The sequence below is a fragment of the Pan troglodytes genome, chromosome 18, assembly GCF_028858775.2.
Source record: "Pan troglodytes isolate AG18354 chromosome 18, NHGRI_mPanTro3-v2.0_pri, whole genome shotgun sequence".
In the NCBI taxonomy this organism is placed as follows: Eukaryota; Metazoa; Chordata; class Mammalia; order Primates; family Hominidae; genus Pan; species Pan troglodytes.
In genome coordinates, this window is record NC_072416.2 from 85271346 (window position 1) to 85289941 (window position 18596).

The 18596-nt window shown below is 42.7% G+C and overlaps 1 long non-coding RNA gene across 1 annotated transcript; it reads left to right on the forward strand.

Moving 5' to 3' along the window:
• Positions 1-589: 589 nt before the first annotated feature.
• On the forward strand, positions 590-6684 carry LOC107968927 (uncharacterized). The gene is made up of 3 exons (XR_001710493.2): positions 590-697; positions 6203-6342; positions 6473-6684. It is a non-coding gene; the product is annotated as an uncharacterized LOC107968927 (long non-coding RNA).
• The last annotated feature ends 11912 nt before the right edge of the window (positions 6685-18596 follow it).

An 18596-nucleotide genomic window follows, 5' to 3' on the forward strand; every position in this document is an offset into this window, starting at 1 on the left:
ACTCTGCAGAATTAGCAGCACCACTAGTCTCCTAGGCCAGTGAGTTAGAAAACAAAGAAGAAAGGAAAGTGGATTGAGAAGGCGGCATTGGTAGATGGAGTGGTTATAATCAATGTCAGTTCCTCCAACTGGAGTACTGACTAATTGGAAAAGGAATTAAAATTTAGGTACAATTCCTGGAAACCCTTAAAAACAAGATATTTGCTGATAAAGTAGAATGAACAGGCCAACTTTTGATTATTTGCACTCATGGAAAGGGACGGGGTGTGACCCCCAGATCACTGAAGGACCATATTTGGCCTTGAGATCCTACTCAAATGAAAGTAATATAGCCAGTATACTGGCAAATGGTTTTTTCCTTCTGTTTTCCTTTTGTTTTTGAGCGTAACAAAAGTTAACAAATCCACAAGGCATTGGAAGCTTCTTCCTGTTTCCTTAGGCGAAATCCCAAGCAGGGAGTGGGTGCCTGTCACAAGTGGCCCTTAGAAGTCATTGTCTATTAATGAGTTTTTGTTTCTCCTATTAAACAAAGAATCCCTTCCCTCCACGGCATTCTGAGAATGTTTACAATCATTGTGATGATGGCGTCCCATGGCATTTAGGACAAAACTCAAAGTCCTTCTCCTGGGCTGCCAGGCGTTCCAATAGTTCTCCTAGTGAGGGCCAATTGAACTATCAACCAAGACTCAAAAGCAAGGTACATATGTTATTTGTTTTCTAAATCTACCAAATAATTTATTTTCCCCCAAACCATTACTTAAAAACAAATCGGCAGGCAGGGCACGATGGCTCACATCTGTAATCCCAGCACTTTGGGAGGCCGAGGTGGGCAGATCACTTGAAGTCAGGAGTTCGAGACCAGCCTGACCAACGTGGTGAAACCCTGTCTCTACTAAAATACAAAAATTAGCTGGATGTGGTGGCGTGCCCCTGTAATCCCAACTACTCAGCAGGCTGAAGCAGGAGCATCGCTGGAACCTGTGGGTGGAGTCTGCAGTGAGCTGAAATGGCACCACTGCACTCCAGCCTAGGTGACAGAGCAAGACTCTCTCTCAAAAAAGAAAAAAAAAATTGGCAATGTAGTTTATGCTTTATGTTTTGTCTTCCTTCATTTTTAAAATTTATTTTAAAAAATAACACACAATACAATTGTATGCCCTTTTCTGTTTGTTTGTTTGTTTTGGTGTCCAGTTTTCACTCATACACAAATTTGTGTGAGCAGCCTCATAGTCAGAATACAGAATAGTTTCATCACCAAAAAACCTTTCCCATCCTGAAGCTGTGTAGTCACGCCCCACCCCTGACCACCACTAACATTTCCTCCATCCCAGTACTGTTGCCTTTTTCAGAATCTCATGTAAATGGAATAATGGAGGACGCAGTCTTTTGAGATAGCTTTCTTTCAAGCAATCTAGCGTATCTGAAATTCAGCCGTGTTGTGTGTATCAATAGTTCATCCCTTTTCATTGGCAAGTGGTCCCCCACTAGACGGGTGTGCCTACCCATATCTTCATCCATTTACCCCTGAAGAACTTGCAGCTGATTCCACCTTCTGGTACTTATGAATACGCTACTGTGAACATCCACGGATCCTTTTTTCTTTTTCTTTTTTTTTGAGATGGAGTCTCGCCCTGTCGCCCAGGCTGGAGTGCAGTGGCACAATCTCGGCTCACTGTAAGCCCCACCTCCCGGGTTCATGCCATTCTCCTGCCTCAGCCTCCCAAGTAGCTGGGACTACAGGCACCCGGCTAATTTTTTGTATTTTTAGTAGAGATGGGGTTTCACCGTGTTAGCCAGGATGGTCTCAATCTCCTGACCTCGTGATCTGCCCACCTCGGCCTCCCAAAGTGCTGGGATTACAGGCATCAGCCACCGTGCCCGGCCTTTTTTTTTTTTCTTTAGAGATGAGTGTCTCAGTTGCCCAGGCAAGAGTGCAGTGGTGCAATCACAGCTCACTGCCTCCTGGAGTTTCTGGGCTCAACTGATTCTCCTGCCTCCACCTTCCAAGTAGCTGAAACTACATGCACACGCTGCCATGCCTGGCTAATTTTTAAAATTTTTTTGTAGAGATAGGATCTTGCCATCTTGCCCAGACTGGTCTTGAACTCCTTGAAGAATGGCCTAACCATTTGCCAAAGCAGCTACAGCATTTTATATTCCCACCACCAATATGTGAGGATTTCGATTTTTCTGTAACTTCACCAACACCTGTTTTTGTTTGACTTTTTTCTTACAGCCATCTTAGTGGATATAAAATGCTATCTTATTGTTTTGAGTTGCATTTTCCTAATATTTAACGCTGTAGAGCATCTTTTCATGTGCTTATTGGCCCCCTCTATATCTGCTTCGAAAAAATGTCTATTTGGGCCCTTTGTCCACATTTTAATTAGGTTATTTGTCTGTATATTATGTTTGTATTTGTCTTTATATATTTGCCAAATATATCTTTATATATTCTGTATACTAGGCTCTTATCAGACATATACACCAAAAATATTTTCTCCCATTCTATGGATTCTCTTCTAACTTTCTTGATTATGTTCTTTGAAGCATATTTTTTAAAATTTTTGATTAAGAATAATTTATCAGTTGGGGATGGTGTGCTTATTTTTATGTCTTTTTTTTTAAACATGACTTAATTCAAGGTTGTAAAGATTTTCACCGATGTTTTTTCTAGCATTTTTATAGTTTCAGCTCTTGTATTTCAGTCTTTTATCCATTTGAGTTTATTTTTTATGTGGTGTAGGGTAGCAGTCCAACTTTGTTCTTTTGCATGTGGGTATGCAGTTGTCCCAGCACCATTTGTTGAAAAGACTATTCTTTCCCCATTGTTAAAAAGCAATTGCCCATAAATGTATTTCATTCCATGGAATTCATTAAATGCATTCTATCTGTTCTATTCACCCATATGCCTCCCCTCATGCCAGTGCCACACAGTCTTGATTCCTGTAGCTTTGTAGCAGGGTTTGAATTAGAATGGTGAATCTTCTAACTTTGATCTTCTTTTACAAGACTTTTTTCTTTTTCTTTTTCCTTTTCTGAGAGAGTGTCTCACTCTATCGCCCAGACTGGATCACAGTGGCACAATCTCAGCTCACTGCAACCTCTGCCTACCAGGCTCAAGCAATTCTCCTGCCTTAGCCTCCCAAGTAGCTAGGATTACAGGCACGCACCACTATCACCTGGCTAATTTTTGTATTTTTAATGGAGATGGGCTTTCTCCATGTTGGCCAGGCTGGTCTTGAACTCCTGACCTCAAGTGATCCACCTTCCTCGGCCTCCCAAGGTGCTTGGATTACAGGCGTGAGTCACCACACGTGGCCACAAGACTTTTTTGACTATTCTGGGTGACTTGCATTTCTATATGATTTTAGAATCACCATATCAATTTCTACAAAACACCCAGCTGGGATTTTGACAGTAATTACATTTAATCTGCACCAATTTGAGGGTATTGCAGTCATAACAATATTAAGTCTTTCAACCCATGAACACAGGACGTGTTTCCATTTCTTTAGATATTTTTTAATATCTTTCAACAATGTTTTGGAGTTTTCAGAGTAGACATTTTACATTTCTTTAGCAAACTTTATTCTTAAGTATTTTATTCTTTTTGATGTGATTGTCAGTGGAATAATTTTCTTAGTTTCATTTTCAGGTTGCTCATAGCTAGTGTATAAAAGTATAATTGATTTCTATATGTTGATATCATCTTATTATGGCTGAGCTCAAGATCAAGGGAAGTTGGGTTCCTGAATCACCATCTGGAAAAATGCCTGCCAAACAAATACAGTCAAGCATCACAAGAGCAAGAAGTAAACTCATCTTGTGTTAGGCACTGTGATTCGGGTTTACCTGCATAGCAGCTGCCATCCCCTTAACTAATACAATGTCCAACGTAAATGCCACTTCCTTTCTTGATCCCTCTCTCCCTAAATTAGGAGCCCTCCCTTGATTCTCTTTCTTCTTATTTGTTTTCTTCTTAGGCTTATTAAAACTTGTAATTCTTTAGCAACTGTGTCATTCCTATAATGTCTTCCCATAAAGGCAGAGACGATGTCAACTTCCTTCATCACCCTATCGCCTTCTTTATACAGCATCTAAACATTAGGCAGGTGTGCGGTAAATGCTTATTGAGTACATGAACACATATTTTTCTCTTGTGGCTTGGCTTCTGCTGCCACACTTCGAGCTCTTCCTTAGTGCTACGCAATGGCTCAGGGCTTCATGTGCGTCGCATCTTACTGAACCCTCTTGGCAGCCTTCTGAGAGAGCTATTAGTGTTCCCACCCCACAATCCGGGAATGGGGGCACCAGAGAATTGAGATCACCTCCCTGCTGGTACTTAGCTATTATAATAAGCGATAGAGTCAGAATTTAAACAAAAAATTGAATGCATTCTTCCACAACACATCCTCTCAATCACTCTGCAATTAAACTTCTTGGCCATTTCCATAAGAAGATCCACTTCTGTGGACAGCCCTTTAGCTACTCCAAGTCTATCCAGGCAATGAGTGAAGATCTGAGAGTTTGGGGTCCTCATAGGTGCTGAGGTCCCAGCTAGAGACCATCCAGTGGAAAATATGGTGGCTGGAGAGTAGAGGGGTTGCCTGAGCACAATGGGGAACTTTTCTCTCTTTGCTTCCCCTTTGAATCTCTTGGTTTAGCTTACATATGAGGAAACTGAGGCTCAAAGAGGCTAAATAACATACCATAGGTCACACAGCTAGTGCATGGCACAGCTTGGGCTAGAACCCAGGTCTAATTTAACTTCCCTCTCCTGTCCCCACGATCCTGCATAAACAGGTGTGTCTGGATCGGATGTGTCACTTAGAGGTAGAGGAACAGCCACACTCAGAACGTCCTCAGAGGATTTGCTGGCTGCCAGTCTGGAATATGCCGTTTGCAAATATATTTTTAAAGTTTTGCACAAGATCAGAATATGAAATACTCATATATAAATATCTCCCTCTCTGCTCTGTTTCCAATGCCACATTCACCCTGATTTATGGAAGCATTTCCTTGCAATAAGATATGCTGGAAAGTTTGAGTTTGGCTCAAGTAGAAGTGGAGTATGTTAATTTCAAGGCAAATTAATTAAAATGCAATTCAAGCTCTTTGGAAATAACACAGAAACAGTCTTCAATGCTTGGTGTTCATCCAGACAGAAACAGGCCCTTGTGCCTTTGGCCAGCATGGAGACAACCTCACTTTGTCTCATTTTCATCTTAGACTTTTGATTTCATCCTTCAAGGAGCTCAGCTCTGAATATCATCTAGCAATTTTGTCATTAGTATTCCGGTCTTTTCACCTTTTCAATATTAAACATAGAGACTACTGAGTCAGGTGGCATTTTAATCAGGGTCCCAGCAAGAATCAGATGGTATATATTAAAAGAAGGCAATCAGAGGAAAGTTTAACACAGGGAATTCCAAAGGTGTAGGCAGAATTTAAGGAAGCCAACAAGGGATAGTGCAGAACCCCCAGGTAGTATCACAGTGGGTGTTACCACCTTCATATCTACAGGAGGATGGCCAGGGTGACAGGTGCTAGAACCCAGAGAAGGAAGCTACAGAATGAGGGTCATGTGACAAGAGCTATGGCCTTGGGCAGAGGTGCTAGGCAGAAATAAGGCTGAGGGAACAATGCCCTGATCTCATTTCTGCCACCCTCTGATCCTCTGCCATGCCTCCCACTGGCCAAACCCAAGCAGAAAGTGGGAAGTTGGGAAACCACCAATGCAGCCTGTGCAAGGCAGCCTCCTGGGGCACAGGACAGGGTGAGAAGGTGGAAACTGGATCCAAAGGGCCCACGGAGGACATCCAACACAGGTGGCCTCATCTTTGTCGCTTTCTAGATGTGTATCCTCAACACAGGACTTAACCTCTGTGACTCAGTCTTCTCTTCTGGCAAATGAAGATCACAATGGCCCCGACACTAGAAACTTTGCTGTGAGGATGGACAGAGCAGCCCTTCAGCCATTCATGGCTGCTGTCAATATACCCCCCTGGTCATTCATAGGACTCCATGGGTTGGGAGCATCAAAGTCTTAGTTATTGAAAAAGAGCTCACGTCTTGGTCCCTTCTTCCCATGTCCACGTGAAAACACCTTGAGATCTCAAAACCACATACTCCACACACCACGGGATGATAAAAACAACAACAATGACATAAATAATATAACTACCCACAATTATTACAGGGGTTAAATGAGCTGATGATGCATATTTAGCACTTGGAACAGCATGTGAACCAAAGTAAACGTGGTAGACTGAAAAACATGGCCCTGCGTTTTCACAGCCTTAGAAATGAGATGTTGCATCTCCTCCCAGGAAGTTACAGGTAAATTCTATTTTCCCACCCCCTGCATCTGAGCTGGTTTTTGGCTGCTTTAACCAAATAGAAAGTAGCACAAGTGATGGTGCAACAGACTTGAATCCAGGCCTCAAAAGGCCTTGTTCCCTCTCTCTAGAACTCTGCACCTACAAGTGGGCAGCCCAGCCAGCTTGCTGCAGGAGAGGCCATGCAAAGCACAGGTCAGCTGTCCATGCTCAGGCCTCTCCCACCCAGACCAACTAGCCCCACGCAATCCAGAAGACAACCACAGATGCCAGAAGAACCACCCAGATAGTCCCAGCACAAACTGCTGTAAAATTACGAATTAAACAAAGGTATTGTTTTAAACTGCTCTGTTTCTGAGCTGTTTGTTATGCAGTAAAAGCTAATTTATACAGGAAGTATTCAATAATTGCTAGCAGTTATTATTATTGCTGTGATTTTATTAGTAGCAGAATTAATCAGGCTGCTTGGACCCTGAGTCATCCATTCCCCCACAAATATTTGTACAGCTCTTCAGAGCCATGGACTTTCCCTGTATCATCTCATTCAATCTTCATAACAACCCTTCTAGGTAGGATTGTGATTCCCATGCTACAGCTGGAGGAACTGGGCTTCAGCAAGGAGACTTGATGCTGGTCCAGGAGGTAGAAGAGTCAGACAGGCCAAAGTCTAAGGCTGTCATCGCTGGGTCTCTTGGGATGGTCATTTTTACATTGCCTGGATTTTCTCTAAAATGTGACACTATATGAATATCATTTGATTTTAATGACCTTGTTACAGGATAACCCTGTTACAGGATGGATAGTTGTATCCGCCCAATGGGTTCACCTTGCCTACTGCCTAGATAGAGCCAGTTTATCAAGACAAGGGAATTGCAGTAGAGAAAGAGTAATTCACACAGAGCAAGCACTGCGGGAGACCGGAGTTTTATTATTACTCAAGTCAGTTTTCCTGAGAAGTTGAGGATCAGAGTTCTTAAAGATAATTTGGTGGGTAGGGGCTTGGGAAGTGGGGAGTGCTGATTGGTCAGGTTGGAGATGGAATCATAGGGGGTCAAAGTGGGGTTTAATTGCTGTCTTTTGTTCCTGGATAGGATCACAGATCTGGGTGAGCCACATTACAGGTCTGGGTGGTGTCAGCTTATCCATCGAGCCCAGGGTCTGCAAAATATCTCAAGCCCTGGTCTCTGGTTTTAAAATAGTGATGATATCCTCAGGAGCAATCTGGGCAGGTTCAGACTCTTAGAGCCAGAGGCTACATGATCCCTAAACCATAACTTCTAATCTTGTAGCTAATTTGTTAGTCCTACAAAGGCAGACTGGGCCCCAGGCAAAACGGGGTGGTTTTTAAGAAAGGGCTATTATCAATTTTGTTTCAGAGTCAAACCATAAACTGAATTCCTTCCCAAGGTTAGTTCAGCCTATGCCCAGGAATGAACAAGGAATAGCTTAAAGGTTAGAAGCAAGATGGAGTTGGTTAGGTCTGATCTCTTTCACTGTCATATTTCCTCAGTTATAATGTTTGCAAAGGTGGTTTTGTTACAGGAAAGGGGTCCCAATCCAGACCCCAAGAGAAGGTTCTTGGATATCCCACAAAAAAGAATTCAGGGTGAGTCTGTAAAGTGAAAGCAAGTTTATTAAGAAAGTAAAGAAATAAAAGAATGGCTACTCCATAGACAGAGCAGCCCGAGGGCTGTTTGTTGCCCATTTTTATGGTTGTTTCTTGATGATATGCTAAACAAGGGGTGGATGATTCGCACCTCCCCTTTTTAGACCATATATGGTAACTTCCTGACATTGCCATGGCATTTGTAAACTGTCATGGTGCCGGTGGGAGTATAGCAATGAGGACAACCAGAGGTCATTCTCGGTGCCATCTTGGTTTTGGTGGGTTTTAGCCGTCTTCTTTACTGCAACCTGTTTTATCAGTAAGGTCTTTATGACTTGTGTCTTGTGCCAACCTCCTATGCCATCCTATGACTTAGAATATCTTCACCACCTGGGAATGCAGCCCAGTAGGTCTCAGCCTCACTTTACACAGCCCCTATTCAAGATGGAGTTGCTCCGGTTCACACGCTTCTGACAGTTTCATAGTGAGAAGATATTCCATATTATCTTCCTCCTACCCTTTGTTCAACTATCCAAATCAAACCTGCGCCAGTCTGGACTCTTCTCGTGACCTATTCATGACTACCCTGGCTTCAGGAGCAGAAGAACCCAAAGGTGCAAATGGCATCATAGGCCTCATCCTTCTCCTCTCTTGAGGCTCTTTCTGTGTTGGTGGCATCCCCATACTCCTGGCTGCTGCCTGATGATCTGCCCTGGTTGATGACCTGGGTCATGCACCCATCCCCAAGCTAACCCCTGTGTTCGTGGGATGAACGATGGTTATTCACAGGTCTTGGGAAAAGCATTCAACCCTGGATATGGAAGGGGCAAGGCCAGCCCAGCCCAATTGCAAGGAAGGAAAGTGGGGAGGAGTGTCTCCCCTGAGAAAGTCATGATGTCATGACCCAAATAAGGGGTGGCTGTGGGATCCAGACACAGATAGCAGCTGTGACTTTTGTACTTGCCCCAACCAAAGAGGGCTCTGAAACTCCCAGCGGGGTAATAAACCTTGCACTCTAGTCACACCGAGTCCTGGCAACTTCTGGGTTAGAAGACTTTATACATCAAAAGGGCCAGCTTCTAAATGTACTTATGTAAATCACAATCTGTTTTGTCACCTTTCTCCCAGAAAATGACTGTGGGTCCTTCAGTAAGTCACACAATGTCTTCGAGTTTAGTTTCCTCATCCATAAATTGAGGCTATTAATATTTATGCTTGAGAGAGACCATAGATATAAAATGTCCTAGGCAAATGTCGTGGCTAAATTTTAACTTTCATTGCTGCTTTATTTTATGCAGCTTTTCATAAGAAGGAGTTGAAAAGAGATGACATTTTTCTTATTTACTTATATTACTAAACAGGCAGCCTACTCATGCGTCTGTCTGTCTGGTGACGGCATCCACTTACTGGCCACTTCTCAGACTGTTTCCTGTCTTTGGGAGTTGGTATTTCTTGGAAACACAGTTTGATTGCTGGAAAGAGTCATACGCAGGTGTCTTTGGTTCATTTCTCTAGATGGAAAGTAGTTCCAGGATCAAATAGAAAAATGCCAAGTGAAGGAATCAAAATATTTTCCCCAAAATATATTTCTTTGACATATTTTAAAATGGCTGCTACGGGGCCAACAGACAGAGGTGGCCCTGCAAAGCTGTCTTTTGCAGGGAAAAATTGCATCTGCAAAGAATCTCCATTAATGTAGCCAGGCCTTCCCCTTCTAGGCCTTTCTCAGATCTAGGAGAGATGAACTGAAAGTCTGGCACCTTTAAGTTTCTGAAAAGAGACATTTATCATCTATTCTCTCTAAAGGCTGCTGCCTAAGAGGCTTCATCTACATAACACGTCCCCCTTTGCAGCCAAGCCTCTTCTTCTTTTCTCCCTCTCATAACCTGTCTTGCCACTGAAACCTAGTTCTCCACCATAACCTGGTTTGGGCCATGCTCTCCGCCCTCATTCTTCCTATAACCCCAAGATGATAGATAAGCATCTATACCTTGCTGGGGAGTTGGGTCTTCATTTTGAAGCCTCCTGTGTATATACACATTAAGTAATTACATAATTGCATGCCTTTTCTCCTACTAATCAATCTGCCTCATGTCAGTGATTTTTCAGCAAACCTTTAGAGGCTAAGGCTCTTGGCCACACAGGTCAAATGTCAGCCCCATGGGTAACCAGAAAACTCCAAGGCAAAGGATTAACTTGTTCATAAAAAATCAAATCAACAGGCTAGGCGCAGTGGCTCATGTCTGTAATCCCAGCACTTCGGGAGGCCAAGGCAGGTGGATCATTTGAGGTCAGGAGTTCGAGACCAGCCTGGCCAACATGGTGAAACCCCGTCTCTACTAAAATACAAAAATTAGCCAGGCACGGTGGCCGGTGCCTGTAATCTCAGCTACTCAGGAGGCTGAGGCAGGAGAATCACTCGAACCCAGGAAGCAGAGGTTGCAGTGAGCCACGATCGCACCTCTGCACTCTAGCCTGAGTGCAAGAGCAAGACTCCCTCTCAAAATAAATAAATAAATAAATAATCAACATAATGCATAATTTGAATAGGTTCCAATGCCCTTGTCAAGAGGAGGGGTAGGGGTCCATTCAGATGGCTGTGGGGAGCTAGAATTTTATTTCTGGTTTACTTTCCAGACTGTTCTGAGCCCTTCCTGTGCCCACTCATCAGATTCTTCCACAACCCTGGGAGGTAAGTGTTGCTATTATCCCATCTTAAAGATGAAGAGACTGAGAGCCAGGCGCCCAGGTGTTACAGGAAAGGGGTCTCAATCCAGACCCCAAGACAGGGTTCCTGGATCTCATTCAAGAAAGAATTCAGGGTGAGTCCATAAAGTGAGAGCAAGTTTTGTTAAGAAGTAAAGGAATGGCCAGGCACAGTGGCTCATGCCTGTAATCCCAGCACTTTGGCAGGCCGAGGCGGGCAGATCACGAGGTCAGGAGATCAAGACCATCCTGGCCAACAGGGTGAAACCCCGTCTCTACTGAAAATACAAAAACAATTAGCCGGGCGTGGTGGCACACGCCTGTAGTCCCAACTACTCGGGAGGCTGAGGCATGGGAATAGCTTGAACCCAGGAGGCGGAGGTTGCAGTGAGCCGAGATCACGCCACTGCACTCCAGCCTGGTGACAGAGCAAGACTCCGTCTCAAAAAAACAAATAAATAAAAGAAGTGAAGGAATAAAAGAATGGCTACTGCCTAGACTCCAATAAACCCTTGGGGCTGCTGGTTGCCCATTTTTATGGTTTTTTTCTTGATGATATGTTAAAGAAGGGATGGATTATTCCTGCCTCCACTTTTTAGACCATGTAGGATAACTTCTTGATGTTGCCATGACATTTGTAAGTTGTCACGGTGAAGATGATCAGAGGTCACTTTCGTGGCCATCTTAGTTTTGATGGCTTTGGGCCGGCTTCTTTACTGCAACCTGTTTTATCGGCCAGGAGCAACCTGTATCTTGTGCCGACCTCCTATAAGTTAGAATGCCTTAACCATCTGGGAATGAAGCCCAGCAGGTTTTAGCCTTATTTTACTCCATCTTAAACAGCCCCTATTTAAGATGGAGTTGCTCTGGTTCACATGCCTCTGACACAAGGAAGTAACCAAGTGAGAATGGAACGTGTGGGGAAAGAAAAAAGACACAAAAATAAGTCGAGGGAGAGGAAAGCAAGAAAACAAATTGCATCTAGGGTCTCTACAAAGTTTCTTTCCATGTTTTCTTGTTTCTCTTTTAAAGGATGAAGGCACAGTCAGGAAAGGTAGATATTTCCGCTGTCAAAGGGAACTGCTTTATATGTTTTAGCTCTCTTTAGTTACATGGTTAAAGAAATTTGGATTCTTATGCAGCAAACTTTTCTTCTCTTTGAAGAAGCTGTTGTGAAGTCATCTTGGGATCTGAAAATTGCCACTGTTTTTTATATGATGGTGGCTTTAAGTTTCCTTTTTTTTTTTTTTTTCCCACAGGGCAGTGAGATACAATGAACACTGGGTGCCCCTCCCAGCCAACAATCTCATTAAAATTCATTCTCTCCTGTCCTCTTTTTACTGTTTATTTTATAAACAGAGACACAGTTTCTGAAAACTCCAGTAGCTCAAAGACACACTTTTCTGGTGAAACCTAACTACTCTCCACTTTTATATCTGAAACCGAAGCAAATCTTCCTTCAAAGTATTTCCATCTGAATGAATCCACTTTCCAGAGAAGGTGGGAATCTCACCCAGTCATCCAAAGTCCATAAACCTACACCTCTCTCCCAAAGCCCCACAAGAGACAGGTGTCCCTCTGAGGAAGTTAAAATGCTGAAATCCATGAATAAGTGAGGGTGTCAGGGAATAAGCCAGCTATTCTATTTGCCATGAATGCGAAGTGAACTCACACCCCTCAAATAAAATGTGGGAGCATTTAAAGACCATTGCTTTAAAAATCAATGGATAAGCAAAGACTTCTTAAACCGGACACAAAAAGCACTAACCAAAAAGGAAACAATTGATAAGTTGGGCTTCATCGGAATTTAAAAGTTTTGTTCATCAAAATATACAATTTTTAAAAGTAAAACAGTAAACCACCGATGGGAGGAGATATCTGAAACACATCGAATCTGAACAGGAGGTTGGAAGAGGAGAGCGCACATTTTGTAAATGAGAGAGACCAGTTACCTATAGCGTATCTCTCTCTTTGGCTTTTCATGGTGTCAGCTCTGTCCCAAACCTGGCTTTCTTCAAAGCCACCGGTGGCTGCCAATAATCTACGGGACTCCAAGCTCCTCTGCTCATCCCCAGAGAGAAGAAGCAACCCGCTTCACACACCACCAAAAAAAGCCTTGTGCTGAGTTCTGATTGGACGAATGTAGAGCATGTGCCAACCTCTCCGCCAATTGGAAGGCCAGAGGAATGCCTTATCCAGTGAGCTCAGGCCTGGCTCACTCTGGACAAAAGATAGCAGAACAAGAATGTTTTCAAGTTGTATGTATTTCACCTGAAACTATTTTATTACTTAAAAAAACTGAGCATGTTTAAAACAAAATATTGCCATTGCAGTTACTGATTTATATGCCAGTGAGATATATGTATGTATGTATGTATGAGATATATATGTGTGTGTGTGTGTGTGTGTGTGTGTATGGTATGTCTATATATCAGTGTACATATATTAGCATGTATATATTTTAGCATGTATATTAGCATATTGGCATGTGTAATATATATGTTATATGTATATATCAGCATATATATACAAATATACACCCATACAGATATATACACATATATACATATATACAGGTTTGTATATATGCATAAATATACAGATACTCATATATTTTTGTTAAATTTTCACGGGTTTTATACATGTGAAATTGTTCATCTTAGTAAATTTTTTGTTTAATTGGTTTTATTGTTTTAATTTATTCAGTCTACCCAGCGATCAAAGAAAAGCCGCCTCCAAATTCTACTTTGGGACTTATATATATTCTGTACCTACCCTCCATCCAGTCATCTATTGTAAACAATTTATATAAACTGATAAGAATCTGTGAAAGAGATCTTTGTCATATTTGTTTTCCCTGTTCTATTAACTGGCCATTCTTTTGGGTTGAGGTTTAAAATGTTTACCTTGTCAAACCTGCCTTTCTTTCCTCTGTGGTGTGTGCCTGCGTCTGCATGAGCAAGTGTATGAGTGTGCCTGTGTTGTCTGTGTGTGTACGTGTGTGTATATGTCTCTGCGTGTGCATACATGCCTGTTTCTTCCAACCAGATCTCAAGCATAATGCAGACACTCTTTTTTTTTTTTTTTTTTTCAGACAGAATCTTGCTCTGCTGCCCAGGCTGGAGTGCAATGGCACGATCTCAGCTCACTGCAACCTCCGCCTCCTGGGTTCAAGCAATTCTCCTGCCACAGCCTCCCAACCAGCTGGGATTACAGGCACCCACGACCACACCCGGCTAATTTTTGTATTTTTAGTAGAGATGGGGTTTCACCATGTTGGCCAGGCTGGTTTCAAACTCCTGACCTCGTGATCCGCCCACCTTGACCTCCCAAAGTGCTGAGACTACAGGCATGAGCCACCGCGCCCAGCCAAGCAGACACTTTTCTAATATATTTTCTGTTCATTGTACAAATTAATTCTTAATGAATGTAGAAATTATTTTAATCTATAATGTGATATGGGTTACTACATTGATTTTCTTACACACAGCAAACCAATCCTCCCAATGCTATTCAGAAAAAACAAAAAAAATTCTTCCTCAAAATCATGTCCTGCTTTCTTTGTCCTATCATATCCAGGAAAAGGCAGGACTGTTAGACATGAAAACCTGATAAGGACCCTATTATCTGAAAGAATTTAATAAAACACCTAGGGAAGCAAACCCCTCTTCTTTAGTATTCTTCTTCAGAATATTCTTTCACAGTAGGATATTCTATTATCTATTTAGACTGTATTTTCTATATATACTATTTATATCTATTATCTCTTTAGAATATCTAAATCAAGTATATTTGTTACCTATTTAGAATATATGCATTTCATTTGGAAGAATAAATTTCAAGAATATTAAGTGGAGCCATGTGATATCACCAATGTTTATCCTAATCTTTGACCTACAAAAATGGAAATTTCATGAGGTCTAATCTAATATCTGTGGGGGTTGGTTTTAAGACAACATTTAACAAATACATTAATTTTTGAAAATATGACCATAAGCAGATTAATCAATTATTATTTTTAATCTCCATAATTGTATAGTGTACTTCATGTAACTACTTACATTCCTTGTTAAGTTTATATTCTTGACTACTTCTCATTTTGTGTTGTGATTCTGAACAAAACTTTTAAATATATTTTAATGCATGTTTTTATAAATTATTGGTGGTATGTACCAATATTATTTCAGGGTATATTTATTTTGTTCTGAACTCAGAACAATTAGAATAAGGTAACTTAGTTGATTTCTTTGGACTGATCTAAGTTTATGAGAGTCTCAACTTCATTTAAATTTTTTTTTCTTTTTTTTTTTTTTCCGATGGAGTCTCTCTCTGTTGCCCAGGTTGGAGTGCAGTGGCACCATCTCAGATCACTGCAACCTCCGCCTCCTGGGCTCAAGTGATTCTCCTACCTCAGCCCCTTCAGTGGCTGGGATTACAGGCATGGGCCACCACGCCTGGCTAATTTTTGTATTTTTAGTAGAGACAGAGTTTCACCATATTGGCCAGGCTGGTCTTGAACTCCTGACCTCACGTAATCTGCCCTCCTCAGCCTCCCAAAGTGCTGGGATTACAGGAGTGAGCCACTGTGTCTGGCCTAAATTCATTTTTCATTACAAATTTTCAAAATTCATCATTTATTTTGGGCAGGTGCAATATTAAATAATAATGGGAGTGTGTGTGATGTCTAAAGTGATTTCATTTTGTGACTACTGCGGTGCTCAGCTGAACACAACTCCTGATTTGGAAGACAGCCTTCTCGTTCCTGCTGCTGAGGATTCTTCTTTACCAGTTTTAATAGGAATGAGTGTTTATTTGAACATCTCTTGAGGTAATCTGATTATCCATCAATTATGTAAATAAGCATTCTAAAATTGAGCCATCCCCAAGTTACACACACTCTGGTGATAGTGAATTGTTATTATTTCGGTACTTATAATTCTGCAAAAATAAGTCAAAATGTTGCATTGTGAGTCCTCGTCCTAGGTAAATTGGACTGCAGTTTCTGTTGTAGCGTCACACAGCTGATGCCGCTGGCTTGTGTTTCCTCAGAACACCTCGTCCTGTGCACGCTGACAGTTCTCTACCATGAGCACATGCAATCCTCTGCCAGAACTGCTGGCAAGGGTGCATGGGAGGGCACGCAGGGGCAGGTGGGGACTGCTGGGTTGGTCAGGGCTCCAGGACAGCCTGCAACCGAGGAAGAATAGAGGGAGGGGTGGGAGAGTACCACGACCACGCAGCTTCCTCAGCCCCCAGGTGGAAAACTTTCTACGCCATCCCCCCAGCGGCCCCCAGCAGGTTTGAGCCCCAGTTGCCCATAATAACCTGCTCACGGACATGCCCGGAACTGGCTTTTGGCCCTTTCCTGCTTCTCGTTCCCAGCTTCCTATCAGCACTTTCTGTGGGGCCCTTCCGGATAAAGCCCTTACATCAAAATCCTTGTCTCAGGGTCCGCTCTTGTGAGGACCTGAAGTAAGACACTTCATTTCAAAATAGATGGGTGTCTAAAGAACACAGCTCTGGAATCAGACAGACCTAAGATAAATGCGAATTCTTCCAATGCTGGCTGTGTGATCTCAAACAAGGCACCTACACTTTAGTTTTTTCATCCGTAAAATAGGGATAATACTGGAACCAACTTATAAAATTCTTACAAGGACATAGTAAGCTAATGCCCACGTCATTTTTCAAAATTCTTGGCATACAGCAAAGCACTTAAAATGCTCAATGTTATACTGTCATTACCATCATTAAATTTCAGAATCAAGTTACATTCCTTCTACAACTTAAAAAATCAAACTTTTTTTTTTTTTCCTGAGACAGAGTCTCGCTCTGGAGTGCTGGAGTGCAGTGGTGCGATCTCGGCTCACTGCAACCTCCACCTCCCAGGTTCAAGCGATTCTCCCGCCTCAGCCTCCCCAGTAGCTGGGATTACAGGCGCACACCACCACAACTGACTAATTTTTTTATTTTTAGTAGAGATGGGGTTTCACCATGTTGGTCTGGCTGGTCTCAAACTCCTGACCACGTGATCCTCCCGCCTCAGCCTCCCAAAGTGCTGAGATTACAGGTGTGAGCCACCGCGCCAGGCCAAAAAATCAAACTTAAAAAATATATATGGTCACTCTTTTGTTCTTTGAGTGTTAAATTCATCAGTGTTTCCATTTAAAACCAATAACAATTTGGGGAGGTAGTTCTTGGGAACTCTGATTGTACCAATAAGAGAAAAAATGCTGAAACAATGGTTGAAAAGATCCCATTTCATGTCTCTGTTGTTACAGAGACCCACACTGTGGAAGATACTTACAAGACTGGGTTATATTTCTGGAAGAGCAAATTCATCTCTTGTCTCTCCAGAAGACTGACTTATTCCCCCACATTTATCCCAGAGAAGAAAATGACTCAGTATTTCATTCAAGCTAAATTTGAGCAGAACTAAGTTCCTTTTCAGGAACCCTCCCCAGCTTCTCTGATGAGCACTTGTCATGTTTGGAGGTTAGTCACCTTGTCCTGCCTCCTTTGTTTATTGGCATAAGGGAAAGCCTATAAACCTACTGAATATTTTTTTCCTTTTTTATGTCTTTCATGTGTTATTTTCCGATCAAAAACGTGATTTGTCCATTTAGAAACTGCCCACCTGCAGCAAAGAAAAACTTAGAACACTGGACATCTTTGATGCAGCCCCAGATAAATGGTAGGCGGCCTGCCTGGGAGTGGGGAACGGGTGTCTTGTTTGAAAAATGGAACCGCCGTGTTGCTTGAAAAAGAGGTTTCCTCTTTTTTCTTTTCCTATTTTTTATAGTTGTGCTAGGATTTCTTGGAGAGGAGGTATCCTGGGAGTATACAGCAGCCTTGTCTCCAAGGAAAGACATTCAGGAAGCACTGAGAGGTTAGTTGTTAAGGGTCTGGGCTCAGATTTAGGCTCCTCCAGCTCAGAAATGACAGAGCCATGTGACCTTGGACATGTTACTCTCCCTCTCCATGCCATGGTTTTCTCCTCTGCACAGTAGAGGAAGGAACAGACGCTGGCTCACAGAGCCATGGAGATGTTTAAGTGAGGTACTGCTCGTGAACCGCCCCCAGGCTTGGCCTCAAGAAGCTGTAACTGCTGTGACCTTTTAGGTTACACCGATCAATGCTTTGGGACAGTGAGACCGTCACTCTCTGGCTTAGTGGTAACATGAATTTATACTACACGTTTTGGCTGTTGCATGAGTTCTTTCTCTCTGCAATAATGTGGAGTGTCTATCAGTTAGTAGGCATTCTGGTTCAAGGATGAAGGATAGCTTAGATGATAAAACGTAAGCGTCGTATCGGAATTTTAAAAGCCAGTAAATAGGTGGTTCTGGGGTTGGCTTGGCACCACAATCGTGCCATCCTTACCCAGGTCCTTTCTGTCTTTCTGCTCTGCTGTTCTCAACTATTCTCCCCTGGATTATCACCTCATGGTCCCAAGGTGGCTGCTGCACCACCAGCCACCTCAACTATTTTCAATGGCAGGAAGTGGAGCAGGGCTGGGATAGCAAAAAAGGACCTATTTGCATGAGCCCCCATATGGCTTCCTTTCCTTTATATAGGAAGAAAGTTCTTCCCCGAAAGCTGCTGCTGACTCCCCCTTGAGTTATTGACCAGAACAGGGTCACTAGGCACCCTGGCTGTGAGGAAGCCTGAGAATGCACGTATCTGGCTCACCCCATCTTTGCAGCTGGAGAAAGGCGTTGACCGGGGCTTTGGTGTTGGTAACCAACAGTTTCTGTCCCAGGGTGTTGGACCATAATGAAAAATTGGGGCTCTCTAGCCCCACACATGGAATGAACTGAGAGTTGGGAGAAGTGAGGCACGACCAGGCTTCCTGATTTCCCCACCAGGGTCTGGCCTTCCTGCCAACTTCAGACACAAGTCTGAGCAAGCACCTCCCCTCTCAGCCTCCCCTGCACAATGAG